This window comes from Mastigoproctus giganteus, chromosome 9 (genome assembly GCF_048544385.1).
Source record: "Mastigoproctus giganteus isolate SK-2022 chromosome 9, ASM4854438v1, whole genome shotgun sequence".
NCBI classification, from domain to species: Eukaryota; Metazoa; Arthropoda; class Arachnida; order Uropygi; family Thelyphonidae; genus Mastigoproctus; species Mastigoproctus giganteus.
In genome coordinates, this window is record NC_143583.1 from 185,310,650 (window position 1) to 185,324,295 (window position 13,646).

At 38.2% G+C, this 13,646-nt stretch overlaps 1 protein-coding gene across 1 annotated transcript in view; it reads left to right on the forward strand.

Annotated features, from left to right (window-relative positions):
* Positions 1-13,646, forward strand: part of LOC150080941 (pseudouridylate synthase RPUSD2-like) — a 234,786-nt gene that overhangs the window by 61,616 nt on the left and 159,524 nt on the right. The window lies entirely within an intron of this gene.

Sequence of the window (13,646 nt, forward strand, 5' to 3'; positions counted from 1 at the left end):
AAGCATTGTCAGTGATTGCCACTCTCTGTCTTCTCCCACTCAGCCATCGCTGACCGGGCTAGCCAGGTGGGTAAAGTGCCTGCCTGGCAACCCAAAGGTCGCGGGTTCGAATCCCGCCTCGGGCTTGGATCAAAGTACTGCAAAAACCTTGGGAGGTGCATTATGGCCACAGAAGCCGATGCGCCAACAACTACCAAAAAAAAAAAAAAAACTCAGCCATCCCTTTATCCAAAGCATAAGCTTTCCCTTAATGCCATACTGCTCAAATTTGTACAGCAGTCTTCCATGTACAGCTGTATCAAATGCTTTCCTGAAATCCAAGTATATGATATCAAAATAATTTTTTACATCCAGTTCCTTATTAATATATAATCACTGTGGACAATAATTCGATAACCAAGGAACAAAGGAGGTTAGGCACACAAAGGAAGATTACAAGAAATATTTGGCAAAGGATGCAAAGAAAAACAGTAAAGAGTTCTTTACTTATAAACTCTAGAAGGAAGGGGATGAATCAGATTGGTCCACTTGATATCAATGGTTCAACTGTTGATGATCCTGCTCAGGTAGCTAACAAACTAAATGAATATTTTGCATTGACATTCACACATGAGGAGTTATTCAGGGAGGGGAATGCCAGAGGTGTATTCAACTCTGGCAGTAAGCTAGATAATCTTGTAATAACTGAGAGTAAAGTGGAGGAGAAATTGTTGAAAATAAACACAAGAAAGGCACCTGGAATGGATGGAATCTATCCAGTTATATTAAAGGAGGCAGCAAAGGAAGTAAGCGAACCCTTAGCCATAATTATGAGAACTTCCCTAGACTCAGGGGAGGTACCCATGGACTGGAGATGTGCAAATGTGACCCCAATCCACAAAGGAGGCTCAAAGAGGGAGACAGGTAATTACAGACCTGTTAGTTTAACTTCTGTTCCATGGAAATTAATGGAGGCACTGGTTAAAGAACCATTGCAGGATCATCTAGACAAGACTTCAGTTATAGCTCGGACACAGCATGGGTTTGTTAAGGGGAAGTCTTGTCCGAATAATTTGATTGGATACTATGATGTAGTCGCAAAGAAACTGGATGCAAAGAATAACTTTGATATCATATATTTGGATCTTAGAAAAGCCTTTGATACTGTTGCACATGGAAGGCTGCTGCACAAATTGGAACAGTGTGGCATTGGAGGCAAATTGCTGCTATGGATAAAGGGATGGTTGAGTGGGAGAAGAGAGAGAGTGGTAATCGATGGACACTGCTCTTCATGGACTAATGTTATTAGTGGAGTCCCTCAGGGTTCAGTTTTGGGACCATTGTTGTTTTCTGTATTTATAAATGATATTGATGATGGTATATCAGGCTTAATGTCCAAGTTTTCTGACGATAAGAAGGTTGGCAGGGTTGTTAATGACACTAATGACAGTACACTGCTGCAATAGGAGCTAGAAAAGTTGAGCAGATGGGCTGAGAGGTGGCAAACGAAGTTTAGCATTGACGAATGTAAAGTACTACATATGGGAAACAGCAACCCCAGAGCAACGTATCAACTCTGTGGTACTACACACTGACAGTGGTAGAGAATGAAAAGGAGCTGGGCATAATTGTGCAGACAGATATGAAGTTTTCTGAGCAGTGTAGATGGTCTTCAAGTGTAGCTCATGGTGTCTTGTCAACGATATACAGGAATTTTTCTAGCCAGGATAAGGTGATTATCCCCTTGTATAAGGCAATGGTCAGACCACACCATGAGTACTGTATACAAGTCTGGAGGCCTCAGGATGTAGGGGTGTTGGAATGAGTACAGAGAAGGGCAACAAGATTCGTGAATGGAACAAAGGGTTGCTCTTACGAAGAAAGGCTTAAGTTTTGCAAATTACAGTGTCTGGAGACTAGGCATCTGCGAGGTGATCTGATTGAGGTGTATAAAGTCCTGAATGGTTTGAGCATGCTCAATGCCAATGGGATTCTTCCTCTTGCTCAGAATAATTGCCTGAGAGGGCATAAATTCAAATTGAGGAAAGACGGTTGTAGGATAGATGTGCGGAAGTTTGCCTTTAGCCAGCGGGTGGTTGATTGCTGGAATAAACTTCCATCTGTCGTTGTAGAAGTTGATAGCTTAAATAGATTCAAGGCAGAACTTGACAAACATTTGGAGCGAGTGGATGGGTGAAATAAGGGTTTTTTTTTTGGTTTTTTTGCTGATGCTATATAAGCTTGCTTTCTTGCATCATGTGCCTTTGCTAATGCTAAAAAATTTGTACAGCACAATGTGCAGCTGTATCAAGTGCTTTCCTGAAATCCAAGTATGTGATATCAAAATAATTTTTTACATCCAGTTCCTTATTAATATCTAATTACTGTGGACAATAATTCGATAACTGAGGAACAGTAATTCGATGTCCACAGTAATTCGATATTAATAATGAATCCAGAGTGCACAGGCCTCTTTAATCATATCCAGTTCCTTTGTGACCACATCATAGTATCCAATCAAATTGGTCAGACAAGACTTCCCCTTGATAAACCCATGCTCTGTCTGAATTATTACTGCTGTCTTGTCTAGATAATCCTGCAGTGCTACCCTTTGATCAACTTTTGTGAATTGGGGACACATTTGCACATCTCCAGTCCATGGGGAACTCCCCTGAGACCAAGGAAGCTTTCATAATTATGGTTAAGGTTTGCTTATTTCCTTTGCTGCCTCCTTTAATATAACTGAATAGATCCCATCCACCCCAGATGCCCTTTTTTATATTCAATTTCAACAATTTCTCCTCCTCTTTGCTCTCAGTTATTATAACATCATTTAGCTCCCTGCTAGAGTTTGATAAGCTTCTGGCCTCCACTTCACTACAGACTTCTTCATGTGCAACTGTAGATGCAAAATACTCATTCAATTTGTCAGCTACCTCAGCAGATTCATTAACAATTGAACCGTTGTTATCAAGTGGACCAATCTGATTCATCCTCTTCCTTTTAGAGTTTACATAAGTAAAGAAGTCTTTTTTTTCTTTGCATGTTTTGTCAATATTTATCATAATCTGCCTTTGCTTGCCTAACATCCTTTGTGACTTCATTACAGACAGGCTTATATCTACCGTAGTCTTCTGTGTCACCTGATAATTTATATTTATCCCATGCATTTTTCTTCACTTCTTCCTTCATTCCTATATCTAAACTTCATGAACTTTTTTCTTTCTCACTTGCGCATATCGTGTTGCAATTTGTGTGAGCTGTGTTCTTTGTTAAAGTTTGACGCTTATCTTTTTTTAATACCTTTAATTGTACAACCCCAAAAAAAAAATCAAAGAAGAGAAATATCAGTTTACAAACTCTTATGTTTAGTTAGTATATGTATATTAATTATATACATAAGCATAATTTATTGTTAATTTGCTAACCTGTGGATAATATTCTTCCTATATTCTTGAATCATTTAATTTTGTTAATTGGTAAAATAAAGTAAATCTGTAAATTTGTGTTTTATATCTTTATTTTTATAACCTGTGGATAATATTAATCCTATTTTTGCTTATTATAGCTGCTGTTTAATAGAATCAAAATTCAATTTGCAAACATGATCACAATAATTGGTGCTTATTACATATTGCATAGCCATCAATTGCCAATTTTAGTGAACCATATTTTATTATGAAGTTCATCGTAAAATGATTTGATCGTGAACCAATCCTAAAGCTGGCTCCACTGTAGCTCATCAGGGCAATCGTCAACTTTGTGTAAGTTAGAGAATGCAGAAGTAGAGTTGAATTTTCGTGTTGTGTATGGCACTCAATAGTTTTTTTAGGTGTAAAGTTTAAATATTTTTAATGCTGTTCGTTCTGTATCACTTAGCACTTTTAGCAGGTTTCATTTATAATAATAAATAGAATTATCCCTTGATTATGACTGAAAAACCAGTACAAAGGACTACTTTTATTTTTTTTCTAAAAGGCGAAAACTTATTTCTGAAGTGGAAAATAAACCTGTGATTGCTATCAAGGAAAAAGGAGAAAGTGAAGAAACATGCCATCGGCGACAGTAAACAAAGAATAGTAACACAGGCACTAAATTCCTTCACAAGGATTGCATGATCCAGTTCATTCTGTGCTAATTAATGAAAGTGAAAAACAGAAATGTGATAACCGAAAATTTCTGTGTGTCTAATTGAGGGTTTATATTTTTTCGCTAAAGAGGAAATACCTCACACAACAAAATATAAACCTTTAATTAAATGAATAATACCTAAACACGATGAAACCCTAAATGCTTGGTTAGAAGAGAAGCAGCGACTCAACATATATTAGTAAAGCAACTAGATCTGAATTTATTTCATGTATCGCAAAAGTACTCAATAAGCAGGATGTAAAGATCATCAAAGGTAAATACTTCTCTTTAATGGCTGACGAATCGGCGAATATTAGGGAAATGTTTCTATTTTTGGTCAAACTTGACAGTACAGATGCGGAAACAATAACTCAAACTCCTGAAACGATTGAAGTTCATTGGCTGAGCAATTTCCGATCGATTAATGCAGTGAAGTTGTGTTATAGTAGCATCATGATGACATGTGAACATATTGACAAAGATGGAGCCAATCACTGGCAGGTGGAATTAGAAAAATCTAGCTTTTTAATTAATCTCTGCATCTTGCACGAAGCTTTATTTGCTGTTTCAAATTTGAGTAGTTTTACAAAAGGAAGAGCTCCACTTGTCTTCACTGCTGATACTTATCAACTCGACAGTACAACGTTTTGAAAATAAAATGTCAGATTGTATCGAACAAAACCCAGCAAGTACAATTTTGTAAAAATTATCATAAAATGCTTCAAACTACTCATCATATTTGACCAATTGTTCTTAATGAAAATATTAGTACAATTTACAAAATGGCAAAAAAATTTGTTGATACTATGGTCAGTCAAATGAAGGATTATTTTAATGATAAAGCAATGTTGATCATTAATGATACTGCAGAGTTTGAATCATGTAAATCTTTCTTCAAACTAACAGAAGATGACATAAAGATAATTTCTTGTCTAAATCTGAACTTTGATCCTTTGTGGAATGACATTCGCTCGTTTAAATATGTGACAAAAACAGAAAACCAATTCAATAACAATCTTATACATTCGATTTTGCAATCAAATATTGGATATGTTGAGCTAAAGACATAAAAGACATTCCTGTTTCAACTGTTAGGGCTGAATGTTTTCAGCACAATGAATCAGTTGATGACAAAATTAAGGAACCAAATGGGACAGGAAACATTGTTAGATTGCATGAAGATAAGTGTAGAAAGTCCAAATGAGTTATTGGAAAAATTAATAAATGAAGTGATACATGTGCAAAGAAAAAGCAAAGAAGAATAAGATTATTATAATACTTGCATGTTGATTATAATTTGTATGATTTTTTTGCGAATTTTAATCTGTGATTTTCATATTATAAAACTCCGATTATTGTCATTAATGTGGTTTTTGGAACTTAGATGTTAAATAATAAATATTTCCGTTTGCTTCCTATTTTGTTTTTTTATATTCTCTTATTATGACATTCATAAATATATATATTTGTTTGTAATATATACATATGTTGTAAATATTAAATAATAAAAAATATGCACATATATAGTATGTACCCCTGAAGTTTACATTCTCCCCACCCCGGTGAAAACACTCTGGATCCAACACTGCCTCATTGGCTACTATTGTGAAGAATGGTGTTGTTTCTTAATCTCACAAAGTTGGGAGTAATTCTAGACAGCTGAATCCTCATATCAGGCTCGACGTGCAGTCTGAAACAGTATTTAGATTTTATTGCCACATACCTTGAAAATCCAGCTTCACACAGATAAGTTGTGTGAAATGGAAGAACTTTGAGCACTGCATATTTAGACACTTGTGGATATTCTTAAAGAAGACTGCACCAGACTGTGACCAGAGGAAGCTTGCTGAATTTCTGTTTTAAGCTGGTATCAGATGTAATATCAATCATACAAGTGTTTGATAGTGTATCAAACACATAATTTTGCACAGACATGCCATCTGGTTTCTCTGAAACACAACATGGATTTTGGATCCAAGTAGCATCATCGGTAGAAGATGGGAAATATTTCTAAAACGTCTGCTGCAAACCATTTAAAATGTTGGATGGTTCTACCATAAATAGTTTCTTCCAGGCTATAATCTGTTTCTATCAAAAAGTAATTTGGAGTTGAAAAGCATTCATACTGCCTTTTTTCTACATACCTCTTCCAAAGTTCAAGTTTGCGTTGGAAAGGTGCAATTGTGTCTCTTGTTGTGAATATTGACACACACTTTCCCCGACATGAGAGATTTAGTTCATTAATTCTTATAAAAATGTCTGCTAAGTATGCCAATTTTTTCAGCCAAGATGTATTTATCAAACAGCAAGAAAGATAAAATGGGTGATCAATAAAAAAATAATAAATTTCTGAGCAAAGTTCAAAAACTCTAACAAGAACTTTTCACCGAGAAAGCTGCCTTATTTCTGTATGAAGCCGCAGTGTTGTATGTTCACTGCTCATTTCTTTGAAAAGTAACTTAAACACTCTGCTATTAAGTGGCTTAGATTTAATGTGGTTCACTATCTTCACAGCATCATCCAACCCAGTTTTTAGGTCTCTTTCCACGATTTTGGAGGCAAGCGCTTGTCGATGGAGCACACGGTACCTACTCGAACAACACTGCACCAATTCTCCGATCTGTACCAACTCTCTGATATGTGCCACCACACTAGCATTTTTTCCTGTCATTGCTCTGGCCCCATGAGTGCTTACATTAACATGTTTTTCTCAACTGAATTCATGTTCTATCATGTAACTATATATGTGACATTAAACATTTCTTCTCCAGTCGCATGACTTAAGAGATTTACAGAGCAGTATATCTTGCAGTATGTCTTCCTCAGTTTACCGCTAGCCCCGAGATGTCCATTGATTGATTCTTCAAGTTGCAACGAAAAAGCAAAGCTTGAGTTAAGTCGTGACTCCAATTGTTTTTCTATATCTGCTGACAGATCTTGAATCCAACATTTAATACTATTATTAATAACTGAATCGTTTCAAGTATAGTTTTCCTATTTCAAATTGGTGAAGTGTTTCAAGTTCACCTAGCACAAAAGTTACCATTGCCACACATGGCTTAATTAGGGTTTTTGCGGTTGTATGGGCTTCTCCTGCAAGTGCAATATGGTAACTTATCCTGCAGGAGGCATTGGTAACAGGTGCCTTCGTAGCTAGGTGGGCAGGAGCAGCAGTGTGTAGCATACGCTTCTTGATTAGACCGGTGTTCGAGCCTGTGACCACCAAATATAGAGGATGCAGAAAGGTCAGGGAATGACCACTGCATATCCCCGGAGTAACATGGCCTTAGTTGCTAATGCTCCTAAAAACCAAATAACAAACAAACATTGGTAGCATTTTCATTATCAGTTTTTGAATTTTTTGCATAAGTCTCTGACAGTTTGTTAATGACTCAAGCTTATGCTCGAAAGAATATCTTTATCCAGGGTGATTTATCCAGTATATCTTTATTCAGGGTGATTAGTATCACAATGTCTATGAAGTTTGCCAGGTAATGTAGAACTGTTTGATAAACACTTTGTTGCACAAGATGCATAGGGCATCAAGGGCAAGTTCATCATCTGTACACACAAACCCCAGAGACAAATAGGAATATTGTACTTCCATTTTTTATTACTTTCTGCAGTTCTAGTACTGCTGATACTGGGTGACAAATAAAATGTTGAGATTCACTTACCAACATTGGTTACACCTGTACTTAAACTATTTCTTTTTAGTTTCTGATCTATGAGAAATAAAAAACAAATTGACATTAATGTTACTGCATGTTATATCACTGATACTACTGTAGCTAATAAAAATTATTATTTCACTTCCCCTGAAATTATGTTAATGCTGTATGGACTACTACTAAACTGAATTGGTGATACATGGTGGTGGAAATTATTAGTGGTAGAGATTACTAAAGTCTGTAGCAGGTGCAACAATGCAAGTTTGTTAAAATAACATGCATATTTTTCTTTCTGCATCCACATACAACATATTTTGTAATCATATAATTATGAATATATATCAATAGCATACATAACAATGCATTGCATGAGTTCACTTTAATTAAACTGATTGTCACTCACCTTCTGGGCACAGGGGGGTTTTTATCCATTAGATATTTTAATGGTCAATTAAAGAAGTTTTACGATTATTTTTAACAAAACATTATTCCTTTCTCAAAGAACTTTAATAGGCTTGATGCAGAAGAAATTGGATGGAAGTGACAGGGCTGAGAAGCAGAGCGTATTTTTGGCTGCAGTATTACTAGATAGACATGCCACATAGGAGGGAAAAATTTTTGATTAAGGATTTTATTAAATAACGACAGGATAGGATCAACAGCAAATGTACTGAGGCATTTCAGCATAAACTGAGGAATTCCGTTGGCACCAGCTAAGCTACTTATTGCGTCGACAGCTGGTATTTGGTGAGGTGAACTGAATTTAAGGGATCTGTTGAAATCGGATTGATTGGGAATTCCATTGGTGTAGTAGATTCTGGCTGAGTGGCGAACTTAGTTATATAGTTGAGCCAACTGCCCAGATTGAGTGAGTCAATGGCATCTTCTGATTGGCTTCTATGGCTTCACCGTATTTATGGTAGCTTCTAGGTGAAGTTTTATCGCCTCCCTCTTGTTTCTAATAAAAAGCACCCTAGCTTGGGAGAAGACAGTTCTGTCTGAGGGTGAACCGGAATTTTTCCACAATTGTGCATGTTTTGCTTAACGTGAAAGCTTTCAGAGACTTTTGGATTCTTCCAGGCCTTTGGATGCTCTGTGATGGTTAGTTTCTTCATTGCAGCATAGAGAGAAATGGTGGCTATCCATCTTGTCATCAGTTCAATCCCGAGTTCGGAGTTGCATTCCTCGAGGACATCCCATGGGATTGCTTGAGCTGCATAAACACTTTTCAGGATTGAGATATTTGGGTGCTGTAATTGTTTTGGTTGTGACTTTCCTTCTTCCAGAAATGATGGGCATTTCTAATTGCACAGAGAAAATGATGGGGTTATGATCAGATTGTATGTTGCTTATAGGGTTTTGATTAGCCACACAATTTGCTAACAAGAACGCAAGGTCTAATGTGCTTTTGCCCCTCCGGGGGGGGGGTGCTAACCAGTTTAAGACCTAATATACCTAGTCGCTGACTCAGTCTCCTCTTGAAGTTCCCCGGAGTATTCGAGAGATTGAAATCCCCACACACAACATCTTTCGGTGATGAATGGAGATGTTTAAGTAGCCAGTTGAGGAGTTCATCAACTACTTGTGTGTCTGGAACTGGTAGGATATACACTGCGACAATGTCAAGAGAATTGTTATGGCTGTTGTTGTTTTTAGGCTTCAGTGTAACTAGAACTGCCTCAAAAGAGTCAGGCTGGCTCGATACTGAGTGGATTATAGAAAATACCTGCTCATTGAAAAAAATTGCAACTCCTCCTTCCCTCTGGTTTTCTCTAGATGTGCATATCATCTGATACCTTGCAGGCCAAGTGGAGGAAAGTTTCTTCATTGGGGTCAAGCCAGGTTTCTGTGAAGCAAATCACATCCATTAAACTGGACAGCAAGAGCTTCTCAACTTCATTCAGTTTATTCCTCATGGATTGCACATTTTGGAATAGGGGTTTTAATGAAGCTGTTCTCTTTACCGTGATGAAGGATGTACGTGGTCTGATCCGTCTGTGATGTATTGCTGGTGATCGATATGTTGAAACCATGAAGGGATCGTAAAATTCCTGGAGAGAGAGATGATGGAGATTTTGGGTAATTTTCGATCTCATAATTTTCAATCACTGTTGGAACCCCCCTTTCCATGGGTATGTTAAGGGCGAAGCATGGATTTACCTTGTTTTTCCTACAGCTATTCCCATGAGGCGCCTCCGTAGCCAGGTGGGAAGGAGCAGCAGTGCGCAGCACACGCTTCTTGATTAGACCGGGGTTCGAGCCCGTCACCACCAAATATGGAGGATGCGGAAAGGTCAGGGAATGACCACCGCATATCCCGGAGCAATATGGCCTTAGTTGCTAATGCTCCTAAAAAAAAAAAAAAAACCAAACCAAAGCTATTCCCATGTAGAGCAGTTGGGCTGATAGTGGAGAATAACGATACATCATCTAGTCAGTCTGGACTGTTGTGGACACATCTCAGTGGCATTTAAGTTAAGGATATCACTTCTTTTCTAATTCGTGCTTCATAAAATGGCCTGATGATGGTGCTGAGGGGTCATTTGGTGCAGGTTCGAATCATTTCAAACTGACTTTTTTTTTTTTTTTTGTTATTTGGTTTTTAGGAGCATTAGCAACTAAGGCCATATTGCTCCGGGGATATGCGGTGGTCATTCCACTGACCTTTCCGCATCCTCCATATTTGGTGGTTACGGGCTCGAACCCCAGTCTAATCAAGAAGCATGTGCATGCACTGCTGCTCCTGCCCACCTGGCTATGGAGGCGCAAAACTGACTTCTATCACAATAGATGCGAAAAGAAGCATATAATGTTCGAGTGTTCAATCTCTGAATCTTTAAGTCTAACCGAAGTTTCCCAATCAGTACATCTGCGCCAAGTTGTGCTGACGTGTCTGGGCCAAACAAACTGCTGGGGGGGGGGGTCTGAGTGATGAACCAACCCATTTGAAAGGCTGAAGCTTCAAGACTAGTGTGGTGCCTGTCCAAGTGGTTTTCTTCCTGTGCAAACCGTTTCGACTGGCTGTCTTGAACTTGGTAGTCTGGATATTTCCTGGTTCGGTACCAAACACCAAATTGGTTGTAGGCTTGGCAGTGGTTTGGTGTTGTTTAGGGCTAACTGACAAGTGACTTCCTGGGTGCAGTTCAGGGGCGTTTGATGTGGCATTTTTATTTATGTACTGATTGGGGCTAACTTTGTCAGGTGGCACATGACCACCTTTTGTTTCCTTGGGCAGGTTTAGCTTGAGTGTGTTTAGATATGATTTATCTCTCTCAGAGTGGTATTCAATGAAATCTTCTGTCTCTATTACATTCACAGACAGTTATGGGTGGCATGTTCACGACTACGTCTTTTGGTCGGTTATCAGCTTTAACGCCAGAGCTAGTTGTCGAGAAGAATGCGTGGGCAACACAACCTTCTTCAAATTGAGATAATATGGTGTCACAATCTATGCTAGCTGGTTTTGAGGTCTGAAGACCCCACAGAAACGATTGATATGCAGATTTCTTCGATAGCATAATATTGTTCTTCAGGTCTGTCGTCTGGATTTTCAACAAGCTCATTTCGTTTCTAATTTCTTCATTCTATGCATGAAGTTCTTGGTTTATACTGAGTAGAGCAGATAAACGTTCATAAATTTTTGGAAATTTTTCCTCTAAATTGTGCATATACTCTAGCCTGCATAGCAACAGGGTAAACAAATTGTGCAAATGCTTCTGCTATTATGCTGCTAAGGCTATTAGTCAGGTTGCTGAGATGTGGGGTGTTCACTCACAGAACTACGACGACTGGCATTTTGGTAGTTGTCAGGAGAGATACAACAACACGATTTGTTTTCAGTGATTGTATCAGGCTGCATTTGTGAACTCCCAGTGTTTCCCTTAACATCATTTGGTGGGTCATTTGTCTGGTCTCGCTCATATTCCAAATGATGTCTAACTTCATGATCAAAATTACTTTCTTTATTCTCCAAGTCGTTGTTTTGCATATCTGTGCAGTGGTGAGGGATTACGGAATTGCCCTCTTCCAAAGTATGAAGTACTTCTACCGATGAATTTTCTTCTTCCGTGGAGGGGGGGTATCACCCTTCCTATTGGCTGTTGCCGTGGTGCCTATTTGTTTACTCTTAAGACAGCATTTCCCCAGGAACCCTTTCCTTTTGCTTAGTGACAAGCGAGAGAGGCTTAAATACCCCGAGCATAACAGGCATATTCTGTACAGATTAAGGTTTCGTTTGCTGGAGTGTGGCAAAGGTTGCATATGCCAGTAGTCTGAGTCATTATTGCCATTAGCAAGTGGCTCTGTATTTTTGCTGAATTAAGAGATTAGAGTTCCAAGAGGCGGGGGTGGCTGCGTTTTTGACTCCTGAGGCTAACCAGTTAAATAGCTCTTTTCATGGAGATTAACAATCATCTTGAAACATGGTCAGGTGGTTTTATGGCCCACGTCCATAGCTCAATTACTATTAATAAAAATATTAATAAATAATTACCTGATTAACGCACAGGTCAAAGATGAGCAATTACTGAAGGTGGGATTAAGGACACCATGCACCTGGTATCCTTAGGATCATGTCAATACTACACGTGGAACAGTTCATAGGGAATATCATTCGCTATTAAACTTACACACAGAGTGCATAGAATTTGCATCTACCCTGGGTCAAAACTGTGGTCGTAAAGACCTCAGGGGTCTTTACGGGCCATATTATTAGTTTACACAATGTTGAATTATAAAACATGAATTCAATTAATTTATGTCAAATAAATGCAAAACAAAAAATCACATCAACTAAAGCAGTGTTTCCCAAAGTGTGGTACTTGTACCACCAGTGGTATGTGGAAAGTTTTAGGTAGTACATGGCAAAAAAAAAATCACTAAAATTCAAAAGACATGAAATTCATAAAATTTTCAAATTAATTAAGTGGCCGATAATTCTGGCTGCACAAGTTGTAACTAAAAGCCACTATTTCAATTTTTGGCATTTAAGTTTTATGGTTTTCAGGTTCCCTTTATTTTCACACAAACCATTTCTTGATAGTGTTGTACACAAACATTCTACTTGCAACTAATTCTTTGTTGTATATTGCAAACAACACTACTGGATCGCAGGCCATGAATAGGTTCCCCTGAATTGATTCCTCAGTGACAGATGCTACTTGTAATTAGAGTCCTGCAGCTTTCAGGGCTAAACAATCTCTGGGCAGAGAGAGAGAGAGAGAGAGACACTACAGTAGCCACTATTTCGATTGTTGGCAGTTTCGCTTTATGGTTTCCAGGTTCCCTTCTGTTTTTTTTCACAGCAGGAGTCTACTTTTGGCTAATTCTTCATTTGCTTAGCACAAACAAGACAGTGACTTGGTTGCAGCCTATAAACAATATATTTTATATTGTTTATAGGCTGCCACCAAATAAAGTTTGACGTTGTGGAGCAGATATCATCTTTTAAGGGCACAAAAGGTGATATAGTTTTACACGTTGGCACTAATGATATCAAGAGTAGGAGACTGGCAGAATTGTTTAACAAGTACAGGTCACTGTTGAAAAAAAGCCGTGAAATAGGGTTGAATTTGAAAGTGTCTGCAATTCTGCCCAGACACGATAGGAGGGAGTATATGATGAGAGCCCTGTCGATCAATTCGGCCCTGGAAAGATTGTGCAAGGCTCAAGGGGTAGAATTTTTTTCAGCCTGGACTGTACTTGTTAACAGGAGAGATTGCTTCTACAGGGATGGGATACACTTAAATAGAAAGGGTGCAAGAATATTTGCTGATGCTATCGAGGCAGTGTTAGGTGGGTCGGAAAACTGCTAACTTGGGGGGAGACAAAGACGAATAGATTAACAGTAGCCACTGGCAGAGGTGA